This window comes from Meles meles, chromosome 15 (assembly GCF_922984935.1).
Source record: "Meles meles chromosome 15, mMelMel3.1 paternal haplotype, whole genome shotgun sequence".
NCBI classification, from domain to species: Eukaryota; Metazoa; Chordata; class Mammalia; order Carnivora; family Mustelidae; genus Meles; species Meles meles.
Window position 1 is genome coordinate 57,782,700 of NC_060080.1, and position 20,800 is coordinate 57,803,499.

General features: G+C 43.3%; 1 pseudogene; it reads left to right on the forward strand.

The window, feature by feature from the left end:
* Positions 1 to 4,838: 4,838 nt before the first annotated feature.
* The window catches only part of LOC123925677, a 44,548-nt pseudogene continuing 28,586 nt past the window's right edge, over positions 4,839 to 20,800 (forward strand).

Here is a 20,800-nt window from a genome sequence, read left to right on the forward strand (position 1 = left end):
TACAATAGGAAGAAATATATATTTGGTCTTTGTCCTTTCCAGGCATGGATCTGCTAAAACCCTTGGGATTTCCTAAGTGATGAGGAAAGAGTGTATTTTGTTATGTTAATGACGTGACTTTTGGAAAGCCCCTAGGTCACCTAAGGATGAAGGCTGGTTGCCAGGAAAAACAACCTTGTGATTAGAGGATTGGAACTTTCAGTCCCACCCTCCAGGGACAGGAGGCTGGCAGGAGATAGAGTTCAGTCACTAATGGCCAATGATTTAATCAATCGTGGAGATGTAATAAAGCTTCCAGAAAAACCCAAAAGGAAGGGTTCAAGGAGCTTTCTGGTTGGTGGAGGTGCTGGGAAAACATGGAAGCTCCTTCACCTTCCCTGTGCACCTCTTCCATCTGGCTATTCCTGAGTTATATCCTTTTATGATAAACTGGTAATATAGCAAGTAAAATGTTTCTCTGGGTTCCATGAGTCCCTCTAGCAAATTAATCAAGCCCAAGGAGGCAGTCATGGAAACCTCTGATTTACAGCCGGTTGGTCAGAAGAACAGGGGAAAATCTGGACTTGCTACTGGCATCTGAAGTTAAGGTTTGGGAGGTGCACAGTTGGAGGACTGAGGCCTTAACCTGTGGGATCTGATGATGCAATCTCCAGGTAGAAGGCGTCAGAAGTGAGATGAACTGGAGCACATACAGCAGGTGTCAGAGAATGGTGTGGTGGTGTCAAGGGAAATCCCACACATTCAAAGAGTACCTGGAATCAGAATCACAGTGACTGCACATACTTTAGTCCAGTGGTTCAACTTGCACAAATTTACCCTATGAAAGTCATAATGGATATCTGCAAAGATTTATCTATAAGGAAGTTCACACTAGCTTTATTTATAAGAATAAAATACTTTTGTTTATAAGAGCAAAAAACTGAAAACAATAAAAATTTCCAACAACAGGGAATCATCCTACATCACTATAGGATAGAATACTATGAAACCATTTAAAACGTTGGGCAATTGACTAACAACCCAGAAAAATGTTCACAATCTATTATTGAAGTTTCAAAAATAGTTTACAAAAGATAATGAGTACATTCAGTGAATATGTGTACATGTACTTATATATTCAGCCAAAAGACTGAAAGAATATGCACCAAAATAATAACACATTCAAATGAAAGACTAAGGGAATATGTATCAAAATAGAAGCAGTAGCAAAATTTCTGGTTGGTTTAACTATGAGTGGTTTTAATATACTTTTTCCTTCTCTGTATTTTTTTTAATTTATAAAAACATGTATAGCTTTTGTAATTAAAACAATGAACTATAATAATAAATAATATAGTGATAGTTTAATATAACAAAAATAATTTAATATAACAAAATACTCTCTTTAAGTATAAAAAGTAATAGAATCTGGTCATTAAAAATTCAAAAAGTTTTAAAACATATTAAGGAAATCCTAAGTATCCCATTTTTCCAAATTCCTCCAAATCAAGTTCCCCCACAGGGAATCACATATAAGTTTGCTAAATTATTGTAAACCTTTTCTATCTACATACATGTATACTTTTAAAAGTAATTGAAGATGGGGGTGCCTGGGTGGTTCAGACAGTTAAGCATCTGTCTTCGGCTCAGGTCATGGTCTCAGAGTCTTGGGATCGAGCCCTGTTTCGGGTTCCCAGCTCAGCAGGAAGCCTGTTTCCCCCCTCTCTCTGTCTACTTGTGATCTCTCTCTGTCAAATAAATAAATAGACTCTTTCAAAAAAATTTTTTTTAAGTAATTGAAGATGTTTTTATTTTAGCTAAAGTAGACTAGGTCGGGAGTCAGCAAACTTCTGTCAAGATTAGGATAGTAAATAGTTTCAGGTTTATGGACAGTCTCTGTTGCCACTACTCAGCTCTGCCATCGTACTGTGAAAGCAGTTATGAATAATACGTAAACGAATGAGCATGGCAATTTTCCAATAAAGCTTTATTTACAAAAACAAGCAGCCAGGCATGCTTGGCCCATGACCCATGCTTTTCAGACTCCTGGACTTCGGTAACAAACAAACTAACCAAAATCCAACTTACTGACCATACTGGCCAAAGAATACAGTTTATTTGGTGCCTGTTTCAGGGTGACATCAGCTGCAGTTCAAATGTCCATGTCTCTGGGTTGCCATGTAGTATTTCTTCCTTTTCAATATCGTAATGATGATGTTCTTTTACACACTGAGTTCTTCGCCTTCAGCCTGGGCTCCGCATGGCCAGTGCCACCCTACCCACTGCTCACAAACTGCCTGGATGAGGGCCCACACCAGCCTTCTGAAACCAACCACCTTCGTACGACTACTCATGGAGCCTGTGCTGTGCACAGGGCCCAGCACTGCTAAGGCAGCCTCGTGGTCATTGTGATCAGGGCCCACATCTTGTTCACCTTTGTATTTGAGCACTTGGCACACAGCCTAGCAAACACTGATCAATAGTTAGAGTTGAATAAACGAGTGAGCTCTAAGCAAGGTAAAGATCCTCCCCTTGTGTACTGAGGCCTGGTAGTGAAAAAGGTGTTGGTCCATAGTGGGTGCTCAACAGACAGAAGTCTCCCTAGTGTCTGCACATGACAAATTCTACAGCAGCAACTGCTAGCACCACAATCATGAGTGCTTTGTCGTTTTTTTAAACATTATATTTATTATTTGACAGAGAGACACAGCAAGAGAGGGAACACAAGCAGGGGAGTTGGAGAGGGAGAAGCAGGCTTCCGGCCAAGCAGGGAGCCAGATGTGGGACTTGATCCTAGGACCCTGCGATCTTGACCTGAGCTGAAGGCAGATGCTTAACAACTGAGCCACCCAGGAGCCCCTCATGAGTGCTTCAGACAAGAGTTCCTCGAAGTCCTATGTGAATATGAATCACTTGGGCTTTGTATTAAAATGCAGATTTTGATTCAGGAGTTTTGGGGGTAAGGCCTGAGACTCTGTGTATTACTAACAAGTTCCCAGGGGATGTCAATTCCATGGGTCGAAACAACCAGATAATAGGAGGTTCGAGGCAGAGCTAACAACTGAGCCCTGAGGAACTGGGGAAGCTACATGCCTCCCAAAGAGACTAGGTAAAGTGGCCATGGCTCCTTGACTCGCTTAGTTATGCTGGGTAAGAAGAGAAGCCTATGTCAAGATAGATCTCACAGGGAACTCCACCTGCACAGTCCTTCATGGGCCAGGATTATGTCCTCAGCTTTACAATCCAGAAACTGAATTTTATCAGTCTTTCTGGCATAACTAGATTGCTCTGACCAGGAAGCATGTCAATGGCTTCGACATAAAAAGAAAAAATAGAGTAAAAATTGGGGCAAAAGCTAAGGAAATCAGCCAGGATAGATAAAACAATTCTTTCCTCCTCTTCCAGTCAAAAAAGAGTCCAGCATTTCAAGTGACCAAAGCTCAATGCGCAGAGTGAACTGTGGAATATGTAGCCCAGCAGTGCTACCCCGAGGTTCAGTTTGGTAGGGATACAGGGACACATGCCTCCTGATCTAGAAAACCAAGGCTCTTTAGGTTAGGTGGATGCATAACTGGGAGCTCAGGGAGGCTCTCAGAGTTTTTGAGAGAGATGCTAAATGCAGGTCCCAGAGGAAAGGGAACCAGAAGTGAACCAAAAAATAGGGACTCAAGCATAGGACTGGCCAGCAGACTACCTGCACATGGGGACAGGCACCCACAGCCCTTGGGACACTCAGCACAGACACAGAAGACAATATCCATATGGACACGTTAGTGGGGAAGGAGTTAACACACTGCCACCCCGGGGGCTCTTGGATTCCAGGCTGGCCTTGATGGAGCCCACTGCAAGTAATGATTGTTGCTGGCTGGTGGAGCTATGACTGCCAAGCACTGATAAAGAAGCCATCAGGTTGAATCCTGCAATCCCATCTCCAGATGACTACATAAAATGTAAAAGCCAGTTTATCATGAGAAATGTCATTGTCAATTGTGGCAGGCAAGCCTTCAGCACATCCCGTTATTGGCGGAGGAAGTTGAGCTCAGATGCAGAGGTTCCCTGATGGACCAAGTCCTAGGGATCTGTGTTGTCCTGGCTGAGGTTGTCCCTAGACCTGCCAAGCCCCCAGAACTGTCACCTAAGCCAGGAATGAGCCCCTGGGTCCTGGTTGGCCACCTAGGAAATGCTTACCTTTCCTGTCTCTCCCAGCCCTAATCACAACTACAAACCTTCTGTTTTCATTGCCATTAACAACCCAACTCTTCTTTATTTCCCCATCCCCATGTTTTCAGAGCATGTCATGGGTTCCCAACATCCACAGTTATCTTTCTTTAGTTACATCTTGAGCTAGATGACTCCTAATTAAGTGCTCTTTAACTTCTCTGATAAAATATACTGGAAGGAGAGTAATATCCAGGAAGATTGGTGTAAGCATGTCCCTTCTCTCAGTTATAATTTATGGGCTCTTATTATCACTGTTCACTCAAAAAATATTTATTGAGCATTTATTTTATTCCTTACATGACCGTAGGTACAGCAGATCCAAATACCAATAAAACACTCATTTCATTAGTAGGGGTTCCTGGCCCAGGAAGGGAGACAATATGTCCATGAGCATAGATAAGACAGATAACCGTAGGAAGAATAACGCAGTTCTGTCCAAAGCATGGAGTTCAAGACGGTGCAAATGATGCCATCCAGAGAACTGAGCAAGGGAGTATGTCATGAGAGAGGCAGCCACGTTGGGGTCGAAGCTGAGAAGATACTGAGCTCATCATTTCTAAGACACACTTTTTCACATTGTAAGATCTCCAGACTGGTTTGTATCATACCACCGCTGGCAGCCAGGTAGGTGGGTAACCATGATACAGTTGTCATTGTCTGACATCATCACACACAATCAGGAGAGTGTTGGCATCAAGTCCTGTAGAAGAGGTGTCTGTAGCTTAGGAGAAAATCTCAGAGAAGACAGTAGAGCACTCTTAAGAAATGTGTCAACACCAAGGCACCTGATGGCAGAGAGGATGATGCTGCATGGAAAACCAGAACTAAAAAGTGATGCAAGGTAAGAGTTCACTTGTCACGATGAACACTAAGGTATGGAAGGGTGGAATCACTACACTGTACACCTGAGACTAATCTAACACCAAAGGTTAATTGTATCGGAATTAATGTTACAAACATAATTTAAAAATAAGTAATGAAAGGTAAAAATGTTATGCAATTAGATAATATGATGGTTGCACAACCTTATGAGTAAACTAAAACTCCTGGAATTATACACTTGTTAAAGGGTGAATCTTCTAGTTCATTTTTCTTTTTTTTTTTTTTTTTTAAGATTTTATTTGACAGAGAGAGCGACGGCAACAAAGGGAGCACAAGCAGGGGGAGTGGGAGAGGGAGAAGCAGGCTTCCCACTGAGCAGGGAGCCTGGTGCGGGACTCGATCGAAGGATGCTGGGATCATGACCTGAGCCAAAGGCAGATGCTTAATGACTGAGCCACCCAGGTGTCCCAAGCTCATTTTTCTTTTAAGTGGGGAAAACAATGGGGGAAGATTAGAAACGTTCTGGAAGTGGATGGTGGTGATGGTTGCACCACAATATAAATGTACTTAATGTCACTCAACTGTATACTTACAAGTGAGAAGGCACAGCACTCGCCACAGAGCCCAGATTGCTCAGTATGCTAAACACCGAGATAAAACCTTTTTTAAAAAAGATTTTATTTATTAATTTATGAGAGACCAAGAGAGAGAGAGGCAGAGGCAAAGGGAAAAGAAGACTCTCTGCTAAGCAGGGATCCCAATGCTGGACTCGATCCTCGGACCCTGGGATCATGACCTGAGCCAATGGCAGACAATTAACCATCTGAACTACCCAGGCACCCAAAGATAAAACCTTTTTAAATAAATAAGCTAACTAAGATCAGAGCTCTCTGTTTGAAGTGATCTCTGGGTGGTAACTCTTCCCATGGGACTTTACTTAGTTTGGTTTTCAAAACTGGCTAAATGATAGGACGATGCGTTGCCAGGTCCCAGTGTCTAACCAGATCCATAAACAGCAGTTAATGTTGGCCCCTAAAACTGTCAGCCTCCAGGGCATCAACCACAGGCTCACCTGCCTGCACTTCTCCAAGGAAAATCTTACAAGGGAACCTGTACCCAGAAACTATGATCAACAGAGCAGATGACCAAGTTCAGGCCCTCCTGAGTTCTTCTGAGGCAGTGAAATGTTTAGATTGATTTTTACATTTCATGTGTTACTACAAGGCTATTTATAATTTTCACTTCTTATGTTGTCCACTAATCTGGCTATATGATGTTGATGTGACTGAGGTCAGTCAATTTGCCTTACTTCACCTCTTCTCAGAATCGGTATGATGCCCACTCTTAGAAATATGAGATTTTGACACAGAGACCCCAGATATCACAGTTTGGAGTTTTATATTTTTCCTTATTAAATTTTTATCTCAATTTTGGGTCATCATTCTGACTTATTAAGATGGCTTTACACCCTATTTTCATATCTACTAGCTATTCCTTCTAGCTTTGTGTCATCCAAATAGTTGATCAACAGCAGTCTCTTCATCTAAATCACTATTAAAAATATTGTCTGTGGGAGTGCCTGGGTGGCTCAGTGGGTTAAGCCTCTGCCTTCAGCTCAGGTCATGATCTCAGGGTCCTGGGATCAAGTCCCGCATCGGGCTCTCTGCTCCGCGGGGAGCCTGCTTCCTCCTCTCTCTCTGCCTGCCTCTCTGCTGCTTGTGATCTCTGTCTGTCAAATAAATAAATAAATCTTTTAAAAAATGTTGACTGTGGTGCTTTAACAAAAAAAAGTTAGGGGGCACCTGGGTGGCTCAGTGGGTTGGGGCCTCTGCCTTTGGCTCAGGTCATGATCCCGGGGTCCTGGGATCGAGCCCCGTGTTGGGCTCTCTGCTCGGCGGGGAGCCTGCTTCCCTTCCTCTCGCTCTGCCTGCCTCTCTGCCTACTTGTGATCTCTGTCTGTCAGATGAATAAATAAAATCCTTTAAAAAAATTTTTTTAAGTTAGAAAAAAGAGACTAAATATGAATAAGGAATGCTTTCATCAATATATTTTATTTATGATTTTTATGTATGCACAAAAGTTATATATGATTTTAAAATGTCTACCTAAGAGTTTTCTAAGTAAGCATAAAAAATCCTAAGTGATAAAAAGTTTATAAGATAATTAGTGGTACATCATTTCTTTTTATTGGCATAAAATAACAGTGTGTGTCTTGCAATCCAACATGTCTTCAAGTCACTGCACTCTAGGAGTTTGCCAGGCAGGACATGTGGGGAGGAGTGGTCTCAGGAGTCTTGCATGTGCTGAGATGGGGACCTGGAAGAGAATGTGACTTACCCAGGAGATTGCAAGCTTGGTGCCCATGCAACATGGTGGGAAGGGGAAGATGAGAGTGGGAATAGAGGAGAGAACCAGATTTTAAGAGAAAGTGGATCCCACCCCATGAAATGAGGGTCTTATTCAGTAACGAGAGGGGAATTGGGAATTTATGACTGAAAGAGTGGTGAGTGAAGATATCGCACAGCAATGAAGGGATGTTTTTTTAAAAACCACTCAGACTTCTATGTGGGGGACGAATGGAGGTGGCTCAAATCTGCATGCAAACGATGGCATTGGCTTAGGACTGGAGTCTGGGTGAAAGGTGATGGGGGACTGAAGTCGAGGCAGTGACAATTACAGTACAGGAAGAACAACTCATTAAAATTACCAGGAAGAAGTGAGCATTAAAAATGGGAAGTGAGGGGTGCCTGGGTGGCTCAGTGGGTTGAGCCTCTGCCTTGGGCTCAGGTCATGATCTCAGGATATTGGGATCAAGTCCCACATCGGGCTCTCTGCTCAGCAGGGAGCCTGCTTCCCCACTCTTTCTCTCTGCCTACTTGTGGTCTCTGTCAAATAAATAAACAAAATCTCCAAAAAAAAAAAAAAAAAAAAACACAAGTGGAAAGTGAGGGTCAGTCAGATGGAGGTGACTGAATGTTTCTAGCTAGAGTTAGAAACTGGGTGAGGCCATGCTCACCAGAAGTCAGTGCTCTCTCCCTCTTAAGACTGGACTTGGTTACCCCTCGCCTTAAGACTTGAGAACCCATACTTATTTGGGCTCACGGGCATCTGTACACTGATCACACAGGGCTGGGGGGCACTATTAAGGGCCTCAATCAACTCTTCAAAGCTTCATTAACACTCTAGGAATTATCCAGGTGGAATGAGGGGTGTGAGCCTCTCATTTTTGCCCCTCAAACATGGCAATCCGGGCTTTTTAGAAATCTGTATTTAGGGTTGACTCCGTCAGGATGGACTTTGAGTCAAATATTTTCATCACTTGTTGCCTTCTTGCCATTCAACCCTAATGATTCCTTTTCAGTCCAATATGCCATCACCTCAAGGTGATCACCATCTTTCTTTAGGGCCAGAAACAGCACTCAGACTCATAGGCGCTGACTTGCAGCGAGGCTGGAAGAGAGGAAAGGGCACAGCTGCTGGCTGTGGACACACACGGCCCATCCTCCAGGAGAACAAGTCTCCTCTCACTTCCAAACCCAAAGTCAAGAGGCTGGGAGGCAGAATGGCATCACAGTGAAGCATTTGGATTTGGAATCTGGACGACCTATGTCTCTGGTCTGCCACGCACTAGCTGTGTGACCTTGGGTCATCAGTTAAATCTCCGAGCCTCAGCTGCTTTGTAAAATGAGGACAGGAATCATACCTATTTCATAAGGGTTCTTGTGAAGATTAAACAAGATAAGATGCTTTGCACAGCTCATGACACATCATAAACACAAAGTCATGTGTACTAAGATGAGAATATCACTGTGGATGACGTGGAGGTAAGTAGTCTGAAAAATTTATCTATCTCCCCAACAGCAAGTGCAGCCAGAAAGGTAGAGTTAAGCAGTGTTTTTTCAAACTTGTGAGCAAAATCCCCATAAGAAATATTTTTTCTATTGTAACCCAGAGCACATAACAGATACATGATTGAAACAAAACAAGTTTTACCAAACAACAATTACTATGCATAAGCTGGGAAGCACTCTGAGACTTGATTCTCCATTAGTCTATTCTGTTTCATTTACTTATTTACTTTTGAAAATTTTCAAACCTACAGAAAAGTGGGGCGCCTTGGGTGGCTCAGTCAGTTAAGCGTCTGCCTTCAGCTCAGGTCATGATTCCAGGGTCCTGGGATCAAGCCCACATCGGGCTCCCTGCTCAGCAGAGAGCCTGCTTCTCCTTTTCTCTCTGCCTCTCCCCTACTCATGCTCTCTCTTCTCTCTCTCTCTCAAATGAATAAACCAAATCTTTTAAAAGAAAAGTTCAAAGAATGATAGAAAAATGCTCTTTACCTAGAGCAGAACTTCCCAACCTCAGCACCACTGACATCTCAGACCAGAAGCTTCTTCATTGTGCAGACTGACCACATTGTAGGGTGTTCAGCAACATCCCTGGCCTCTACCTACTAGATGCCAAGACCCTTACCCCCTCAGTTTTAACAACCAAAAATGTCTCCAGATATTGCCAAATGTCCTCTGGTGGCCAAATCCATCCCCCTTCAAGAACCGCTGACCTAGACTTACCAATAGTTAACATTGTATCCTATTACTTTATCTTTCTCTCAATACGCCTTCATGCACATACGCTCAGAGACATATTTTTTGGGGTAAACGCTTTGGAAATAAATTACAGACATCATGGCATTGATACTTAAATAGTTCAACATGCATCTCCTAAGAACGAAGCCATATTACACCCACAAAATTAACATTAACATTAATTCAGAAATATATTTTTCTTTTCTAAATTGACTTCACGATCCACTTGTTTGGGTCATGACCCACAATTTGAAGCTTAAAAAAGGAAGATTCCAAGTGCACGTTTACAGGAGTTTTACCAACACATGGCTGTTTTTTCCTCCTCGGCTACCTACCCCCTTCCCTGCTGTGCAGGGGACCCAGGAGCTCTCCCAGGCGCCAGTGGTGTGTGCCCTGGCCTGTCTTCCCAGGGTTGGAGGGGCCTGCTGAGCTGGCGCACAGTGGCCTGACCACATCACAGGCTCTGGCTTGGGTTCAGGTTCAGGCAGGCCGCCCACCCCTTCCCTATTTGCTAAGCTCCTTTCCTTTACCTGCACTGGCTCCAGGAAAGTGGTTACAAGTTGGTCCAGAAACGGCCAACAGGCAAGGGCTGAGACGCATGAAAGTGTGTGAGTCACTGGCCGTCTTTGATTCTCTTGACCTTATAAACCTGGCCTTTGTATCTAGCGTCAGGACCAAAAGAGCAGTGAAACCTGGAAACTAGTAAAACCACATGCAGAGGGGGAACTAACTTGCTACCTGAGCTGCTGGCAGAGACCCCCAAGAGGTTGGAAATATCAGTAAGGAGCAAGAGTAAAGAAGAGCTTCTCATACAGGCCCTGAGTAGCACCTTCCATTATCCCAGCAAGGAGACTCCTTTTGTGTTTGCTCTTGCTTTTGTTTTCTTACAAAGACTTGAAACCTGGGGCACCCCAGTGGCTCAGTCAGTTGAACGGCTGACTCTTGATTTCAGCTTAGGTCATGATCTCAGGGTTCTGGGATTGAGCCCTACAACGGGCTCTAAGGTCAGTGGGGAGTCTACTTGAGATTCTCTCTCTCCCTCTGCCCCTCACCTCCCCCACTCATGTGCATTCTCTCTCAGAATAAATAGATAAATCTTAAAAAAAAAAAAATCTTGAAATCTGTGTGGGTCAGACTTCCTTGAAAGCCAAGGGTTTCTCCAGCTTGAAGATTAGAAGTAGGGAAGTTAGATCAACTCTGGTATTTGAAAAGAAAGAAATGATCACAGCCTAGAAAGCCAAAAAAAAACCTCCACGGGAACTGACTGGTAAGTCTAGGAAACAGTTGCTATGACATCAGCCCACCATGCCAAAGAAGACCCCAGAATACAAGTTCCACCTCCCCAAGCCAAGAGTGCTGGAGAGACATGCAACCTGACAGGAAGAAAAAAGACAAATAGAGTTCAGTGATGCGGCCACAAAGAGAAATGAATTACCCAGAAATGAAGAAATGCTATCTCCATGGCATTCTGTATACTGTTCCGGTGTATCAGTCTAAGAGTGAAGAAGACACTTCCAAAGCAACCATCATGGCAAGGATAGAAATCAGAAGCATCTATGGGTGGGAACACCACAAATGTTCACTGATTGCAAAATGCTTTCACAAACTATTATGCACACAGTGCCTTCAAGATGTTTATCACAATCCAAAATTATGTCATTTATTTCGTTAGTTTTCTATCAGTATTTCCCACTGGATTATAGGGACATGAGAGCCTTGTCTGTTTTGCTCACCACCATAGCCTCACTTCTGAGAATGATGCCTAGCACATAATAAGCAGCGCCCAGAAGACATTTGAACAATGAATGAATGAGTGGGCAAGTGAGCAAGAGTGCATAGTCTCTCCTCAACTATCGTGAGACAGATACATTTCACCCAGCTTAACTGAGGAAGAAAGGAAAGCATAGAGATGTCAGATTCACCCAGACCATCAGTGGTTAGCCTGGGCCTTAAAACCAGAACTCCTGACCCCAACTCTCACACTTCCTGAAATGAAAAACACATAAAAATTGTCTTGATCACTTAATTTTCTCATACCCTTGGGTCACACAGATTGTTAGGACTCACAGGACAATCCCAGGGCTGGTGGCTTTGCTTTAATCAGCTCAGGTCAAAAATCAACGAGACATTTTATCAAACTGTGGGGATCTTTCTTGACACCATTCTCATAAAGGCATGTCACGGTGAGCACAAGGACTGCCTGAGGAGTGACTCCATTTTGTCCTCAGCAACCATGCAACCCTCCCCGCATCCACGAAGGGGCTGCAGATGTCCATCCAGGAGCTGCCGCCCAGGGGGAGAGTCCTCTACATTCAGAATAGTGCTGCTCATTGACACTAAAGGAGGTAAATGAGATAATACTGAATTCTAAGAGGCCCAGAGGAGTAAAGTGACTCCTACAAGGTTACAAGCAAGCTGACTTAGGTCAACTACCTGAATGTGTCATTACAGGGAAAGTAGAAGGAGGGAAGGAAGGGAAGGAAGAGGAGAGGGAAGGGGAAGGAAAAGGAGGAATGGAGGGAGGAAGGATCCCAGAGAGGAAAAAAAACCGAAAAGTACTTTTGGTGATTCAAGCATTTCACATTCATATATGAGAGAAGAAGCATTCAGGGACATTTAGAGACAAGGGGAACTTCCCAGAGCCTCTCCCACTACTGGCACCAGTAATCACTCCCCTGCCTTCCCCCAACCAGCTATGACTACTTGTCAATTGATCCCACTCCATTCTTTTAAAAGCACCAAGGATTATGCTGATTTATCATCACAAAACTCAAGTCTCAGATATCACAAGGAGGCTGTACAAGAACAAGCTAAAAACAGAACAGAATTGTGTCTTCCCTCAAATTTCCTAAAATTGGGCAGTCACACACATACACACACAAACACACACACACACACAAATGTGAGATTTGCTCCCCCACCCTCATTCTTGCTATTGCCACCAGCAATTCTCAAAGCCCAGCCTAGAGACTCAACTGCAGCCTAGAGACTCCCCAGGCTCACTGGGGATCAAGTCCAACCTGAGGCATCTTTAGCTGAGACCCATGCTGGACTTGGGCACCCGAGCAGACAGAATGGTGAGGAAGGGCACCCCCCGTTGAGGCCAGCTGTCCCAGGCCCTGGCCAGTGCTTTATAAACAGTATTTAATCTTCCCAGCAAGCATGCAAAGATCCCTTTTTTAACAGATGGAGAAATTAAGGTTTGGAAAGACAAGGCACTTTATCGAGAACACAGCTAAAATTCCGCCTCTGAAACTCTGCTCTTTTCATTAAACCAAACTCCTAACTCATTGCTAAATTATTTCAAGATGAAAACACACAGCTTTCAATTCTCCAAAACAAAATTGACCATATTTACTCAAGGCTGGATAATGAAAACTTCAAAAATTTCATCACAGATAATACTAAAATTGCAAATCTAGGTGAAAAAGACATGGGCAAATGCTGACTTTAACCTCACTGGGAAGTGGACCCCATGGACAGAAAATTGAGCACTTCCACATACTCAGGAAGATCCAAAACAGTACTCTTCCCCAAATCCTGCAGTAGCCTGGCTCTCAGGCTTCAGGTCCTCTGAGGTTTATTAACGACAGTCTTCCCACAACAGGCTGTGGCTACATCAGGCAAAGCATAGCAAAAAGGACTTTGAGAGCCCCACAAAGCCTCTCATTACAAACTGGAGAGGAGTCAAGATTTCCTCCGTACGGAAAGCATTCTTAAGCTCCAATGTGCTGTTCTGAGTGGGGGAAGAAAAAGGCCACAAGGGAAGGGCAAGATTTCTGCAGTTGGATATAATTCAGGGCATGTAAACAGGGTGGACTCATCCATCAGATATCTCACTCACCAAAAAAGTTACCAGCCATTGGTCCAAGAGATTCCTAGGGAATAAGGGCAGGACCCAGTGGATTTTTCACTTACTAATTAGTGCCAGAGACTCACTGTGGGGTTAGCAGGGCTGAAAGATGGTCTCATTTTACTGAAAAGCACCCAAGCCCGAGGCAAACACCAGAATGCAAGTATATTAAGTTGCAAAGAGAAACTCAACCCCACATGGGCCCCCATCTCCTGTATTGGCATGACCTGCACTTTTCACTCTCTGCTCCAGCTACTTGGGAAGCCAAACCCTAACCTGAGACAACTTTTTTATTTGCCATGAGCCATCCATGTCACAAAGACCAGAAACGCTCAAAATTCTCTTTGATCAGCACTTTCATTGTAGGAGACAGGTGTGAAACCAAATTGCAGCAGAAGATGGCCTGGTGAACAGGGCATCAGAGCAAAGGTGATTGGATGAATCAGAAGTTTAATGGCCTTACCCTGGGAAGAACCTGGTGCGGGTTGATCACCCAGAGATGTTTTGCCAAGGAGACCACCAACCCCTTTCCCTCTCATTCCTGCAGCTCTACTGAGGCCAGAAATAGTCTAAGGGAATTTAGTGAAATTCCTCTCCCCTGTGCAAAGCAAGGGCCACATGACTGACGTTTCTCTTCCACTATGACTAGCCAACCCTGCTTCAAAGTCTACTCTTTCCCCAGATGCTTGGGTCATTTATTCACATTACCGTCAAGACCTAGAGGCCTAGCGCCCTTGTGTCTCTCTGTAGTAGCTTGTTTATTCCACTCTCATTCAAGGTTCATGTTGGCCCCCCAGGTACTAACGAGTATTCTCACATAGAAGAAGAATCTGAAGCAACTTTTGAAAAATGCATTTGGGACTTGATCTGTCCAAATTATCAAAGCAAAGTTTCTATAGTTTACCACTTTGGCTAGGAAGCTTCTTTAACAAAATTCTTCAGTGCTTCATTAATTAAGATACAGGTTTGGCTACTTCAGAAAAGACCCCAAACAATCATGGCTTAAACAAGATAGAATATAATTTCTTCTGACCTAACAATCTGAATGTATACAATCTAGGACTGACACCATGGCTCCATCTGGAACAAGTGCTTTTTATTTTGTTGCTCTGCCAACCATAGTACAGTCTTTATCTGCATGACCTAGGATGTCTCCTGGTAATGTCCGTGCTTCTGTCACCGGACAGGACAGTGGGTGGCAGAAGTTAAAAGTAAGCTTCCTCCATTCATTCATTCATTCAAAGATTCATTCACTTATTTTGGGGGGAGGGGCCCAGGGAGAAGGAGAGAGAGAATCTCAAGCAGACCCCCCCCTCCTGCCGCGAGTGGAGCTCCAGCTGGGGCTCCATCCCATGACCCTGAGATCATGACCTGAACTGAAATCAAGAGTTGGACGGGCAACTGAATGAGCCACTGAGGAACACCAGCTTCCTCCCTTTAAAGACATGACCTGGGAGTCACACACATCACTTCTGCTCACACTATTGCCAGAACTTAGTCTACATTCTAGCTGCTAGTCTTGTAGTAGTCTTTAGCTGGGGAGCCTGGTGCCCAGCTGTAAACTCTGTATGTCTGTGTAAAAATGGGAGAATTATCTCTGCCCAGCTGCTATCATTTCTCCTTTCCACATCTCTACTTGCCTTTGAAAGTCCCACAACTCCTTGATAAGAATTAGTATAGCCTACTGTATAAAATGAAATTATAAATATGCTACTTATGGAGAGCAAAGATGTCACATGGCTTCAGACATGATTTTAAGAAATCAAAATTCAATGTCTGTACAGTATCATTCTAAAGTTCAAGACTAGGGGTGTTCTTCAATTAATACCTGGGTATGGGGGGCATGTTTGCTTGAGAGATGGCTTCATGTGAGGGAAGAGTAGTAAGCAGAAAAAGGAGTTTGGGGTTCCACTGGGGAGGGTCCTACGTGGGCAGACCAGGGAGACTGTTTCTCTCTTCATGCTGGATTTCAGTTTTGTGTGCATGTTCAGGTTTATAGAGATTATGTTCTCTATAAGTAACTGAAGATATATAGCATTGGGCTTTCATAGACAAAATCTTCAATCATAGAATGAGGATCAGCTCTATGCTCGGCTATCATGGACCAAAGTCTCTAATTGATGGCCGACTATAAGTCAGCTCCATCATCATACTTCCTCCACTCTCCCCTTATTATCAGTGAAATGTCCTGTCCTGTTTTTAGCTGAAAAAGCAATCTCTGAGCTCTTGAAAAATAAATGAAATGAAAATGAGATATAATTATGTATGGTCGCAACCATAACCACAGGCTTGGTTGGTATAAATGTTGCAATATTTTATGGGTCAGCTTCTGATCCACCACATGAAACATTTTTTTTAATTTAAAACACTTCTCCCTACCTCTATTGACTGTATAATCATTCAAACTATTGTTCCCAATGGACCAGAGGGGTGCGTGTGTGTGTGTGTGTGCGCACACGTGTGTGTGCAGCATCCAGATAGAAGGGAGGCATTTAATTAACATATCATTGAGGAAGAAGGGGCATTTAGACCCAGCCACTTTCCTATTAGTTCCAGCTCATTTTTCTTGCCCAGAACACCTCACTTAATAATTAGTTCATCTCTCTCTGGGGCTTCATATATAAACATGCCACATTTCAAAGTACATGAAACAAGAGTAGTAAAGTGTCTGTGCAGTTTGAGGAAACTGAATTCCCAGATTTTATTCTCTGGGGCCCAAATGGGTTCCATTAGCCTCAGGTGTTCTTCCAACAACAAAAAAAATTATCCCTCCCATTGTAAAAATCCATCTAATAAAAATGGTTAACCAAAGAACAGAGAAAACAAGCTCTAGCAAAAAGAAAAGAGAGAAAGAGAGAGGAAGGGAGGGAGGGAGGAATAGTTGAAAGATTCCCCACAAACACCAAGCTTGAAGGCTCTCCACGTGAATGCAAAGGTTAGCCTCCCTCCCATACTAGCTTCTGAAAATATCCACCTCTCTTTCAACTACTAACTGTGCAGCCTTTCTTTCAAAAACTACTCCTCCACAAACAACCCATGTGCTTGGAATTGGTCAACAAAATCGATCATTTCTGGGTTGGTCAGCCCACATTTGAAGAATCTGCAGACTGGAAAGGCCCTGGTGGCCAAAGCAGGGTACTTCTACCCCAAGGAAAGATGGAATCCAAGCCAGAAATTCTTGGCCCCTGTTTAATAACACATAGAAACCTCAGAGTGTTGGGAGGGAAAAGAAAACAAACAGCCGAAAAATCAGCTTCTTCTTTGCCCCTCTTTAAGCTTTTTTGAGTCACAAAAAAATCCTCCAATGTTTTGCAAGGTCTTTAGATCTCTAAACATACCAATTAATAGTTTTATGAGCAAATCAACTTGCTTATCCTACAGTAATATAGTCTTTTTTCTTTTAAGAATTTATTTATTTGACAGACAGAGATCACAAGTAGGCAGAGAGGCAGGCAGAGAGAGAGAGGGGGAAGCAGGCTCCCTGCTGAGCAGAGAGCCCGATGTGGGGCTCGACCCCAGGACCTAGAGATCATGACCTGAGCTGAAGGCAGAGGCCCAATCCACTGAGCCACCCAGGCATCCCCAGTAATATAGTCTTAAACAATGACATTTTAAAGCTGTAAACTCTAAGTTTATGTTGTACACATTCATATTTTCTGGCAGTACCTCACATCATTTCTAGTTATGCAACAGTCATTCGATAAAAATGTACTGAGTTGCTGCTATGGGCCAGGTACCAAGCTAGAGTCTGAGGATAACACAGTGATCTGCCTACATAGAGCTTATAGCCAAACAGAAGAGACAGGCTTTGAGCAACTGCAGGACAAAGAATTCAGTTTCTTCTGTGACTGATCTCAAATCCCAAACCAATTTGGATCTACCTTCATACAAACATGTCCCAGCCGAGGGATACCTCTCTCACCAAAGTGGCGCCTCTCGCCACCTGCAGGCAGCCAAGGTGTGTACTGAGTGTGCTATGGCAAACTGCGATGCCACACCCACTTTCCTCCTCCTTTGATTTCAGGGCAGCTGTCCAACCTCCATCTCTGCCTACAGGCTTTCTCTGCCTGCTGGAGCATGCTCTACCAGATCATTAACACCCACCACTGCCACCAGCAGCAGACCTCAATCCGTGACGGCCAGAGGTCGTATCCAGATACTCTCATATCCTGGGAAGCACATGTAGAGGGTGTTAGAGGGTGTGTTTCCTGAATGAGAGCTAGCTCCCCCATGTAGAGGTCCGCATTCCAATAACTTGCTGCCTTCCTCTCCTGTCTCACTTCCTCATTCTCCACGGTCATATCCTAGAGTCGTCTCCTACCTAAATAATGTACTTGCACTCAAATCCTTGCTCCAGGGACAGCGCCCCCCACCCCACCATGCCGTTGCAAAGAGCCTGCCTGATGCACACTTCTTTATGAAATCAGTCATCGTTCAACAGCAGCTACTGAGCCTTGGCTGTTTCATTTTTCTGATTTAATTTATTAATTTTAAAGAAAAAGGTGGAGGGTGCCTGGGTGGCTCAGTGGGTTAAGTCTCTGCCTTTGGCTCAGGTCATGATCTCGGGGTCCGGCGATTGAGCCCCTCATCAGACTCTCTGCTCAGCAGGGAGCCTGCTTCCCCCTCTCTGCCTGCCTCTCTGCCTACTTGTGATTTCTCTCTCTCTCTGTCAAATAAATAAATAAATCTTTTAAAATTAAATAAATAAATAAGAAAGAAAGAAAGAAGGGTGGGAGTGTCTCCTATGCATGGTGAGTTTTCTGAGTCAGGTGCACTGAATTACATGGCCTTGTTGCTCTGAGCCACCACATTGTGAAGTCTGCCATCAAGGCCACACAAAATCTCTTCTCTTTCCACTGACACCTATTTCCTAGTGTTCTGTCCCCTGCTGACAGAGGCCTTGAAGAGGGAGAAGGATGGGAATGGGGTGAGATAGGCCACTGGAGTGCCCTTTCCACAACAGGAAAGGGACAAGTAAGTCAAAAAATATTATTTTAGAATGATACGAGAACAAATGACTTTTCATGAAGGTCATGTGGACTCAGCGTTCTTCATTCCTCTTTGAAACTGGCAAGCTCTAACTACATTTCTGTTGTTTATCTCTACCAAGGGGCATCTACCAAGAACCCACCAAAGCTCTCTGCTGTTTATTTTAGAATGTCTAACTTAGCAAGAATCGGAAGCAGTTTAATCAATTTAAGTCAGAGAGGGGGGGTTCGGAAGGATGCAGGGGAATCTCACAAAATAGCCAAAGGTGGGGAAGAGCACTTGGGTGTCCTCAGACATTCAGTTGGCTGGTACCTACATGGCCTTACTGGCTGCTCACAGCCACCTCCCTTCTGATTGGGGAAGGCCATACCTAGCTGTACCATTTCCTAGGTATCCTGAAAATCACCCTGATGAGCTCACAAAGTCGTTGTGAGTGTGGAGAAACAGACTTTAGACTGAGCTTTCCAGAGAAAGACCTGATCTGATGTAGGAACTGCCACCAACTCCAGAGCCACATTGTGTCTCCCATCCATCAGTGCCATTGGGATGGAGCCCGCTCAGCCACACTGCTTGCTGACGTAATTCCCAAAGTCCCACCAGGATTCTCTGGTTGGGGTAATCTAGGCCCCCACTGTACACATTTTCTGCAGAGGAATCTGGGAAATTTAGTTTGGTTTGTTTGGTTGTGGTTTTGGAACCTACCTTGAGGTGACAAAGATTCATAAAATAGGGTATATCAAAATGTGGAAATACTCACAAGATTTGGGCAGCCACACAAGGCATGTATCCATTAGAACCCACAAGGCAGGGGGAAAAAAGGCCACAAATTATATAGTGTATAGCTTCAACCATTGAAAAAAGACTAACCTATCTCCATTCTAGTCTAAAAATCCCAAGAAACAGATCTTTGGCCCAAACCACCAACCACCCCCTGAGACAGTTATAGGGCCACAGAAGAACACGGTTCCTTCTGAGGGAACCATGTATATATTGGCAGTAGTGGGGAGATAGATAAGGTTACAGCAGCCTGGAAAATAGAGGTTTGAGGTCATTCAAAATAATAAGTAATCACAAGATTAGTTGAATACTATAGAAGGGATCACTGAAGGATTCATATTCAAAAATATTTCAGTAAACTGGATGTCAACAGGTATGAATCCCCCAGTTAAAGGTGAACACTGGGGAGTAGCAGTACAAATGAAAAATAAACACATGGAAAGATGCTAACCATCATTAGTCATCAGGGAGAGTCAAATTAAAGCCACGAGAAGATGCCACTACACATCCATCAAAATGGCTAAAATTAAAAACCCAAATATTGATGAGGATGTGGAATAACTGAAACACTCATGCTTTGCTGGTGGGAGCAAAGATACTTTAAAAAATAATATAAGGTCCAAACTTCCAGTTATAAAAAAAAAGTCACAAGGATGAAAAGTACAGTGTAGGGAATAGTCAATAATACTGTCATAATTTTGTGTGTGATAGATGGTAGCGACACTTGCAATGGTGAGCATTTCATAATGTGTATAAATGTCAAATCATGCTTAAACACCTAAAACTAATATAATACTGTATGTCAACTCTACTTCAACTAAAAATACAAATTAAAAAATAAATTTTAAAAATGTAAAACAATAGGGCTATTTCATGTAAACTTAAATATACATCTACAATGTGGCCTCACGATTCCCCCCCCAAGAGAAATGAAAGCCTATGTCCATACAAAAGCATACATGTGAATATACATAGAGGCTAGACTCAAAATAATCATAACTGGAGAGAGTCCAATGTCCATCATCTGGTAACGTGATAAACTGTGGTATGCCCATATACTGGAACATTACCCAGCAACAGGAAGGAATGAACTATGGATACATACTACAACATGAACAAATCTCGAATGCATTGTGCCTAATAAAAGAAGCCAGTTTCAAAAGGCTACAAACCGCATTTCTTTTATATGAGATTCTTTTTAAAAGGCAAAACTATGGTGATAGTGGTGGTCAGGGGTCAAGAAGTGAGGGAAGGGGATTAACTACAAATGGGAAAGAAGGAACTTTAGGGGGTGATGGACATGTTCTATGCCTTGGTTTTGACAGTAATTATGCAGGTGTGTATACATTTGTCAAAACTCATCAAATTGTGCACCTGAGAGGGGTCAATTTTATGTTATGTAAATTACACATCAATAAAGCTGACAAAAACAAAGAAAAACAAACAAACAAAAAAACCTCTGCTCACCTTTTCCTGCCCTTTCTGAAGTCCTCCTGTTCTTGCTTGTGTAATGTATGCGTTATGAGGTATCCTCTTTGAGTTGTGTTTTTTCCCAATTGTTACTCCAATTATGACT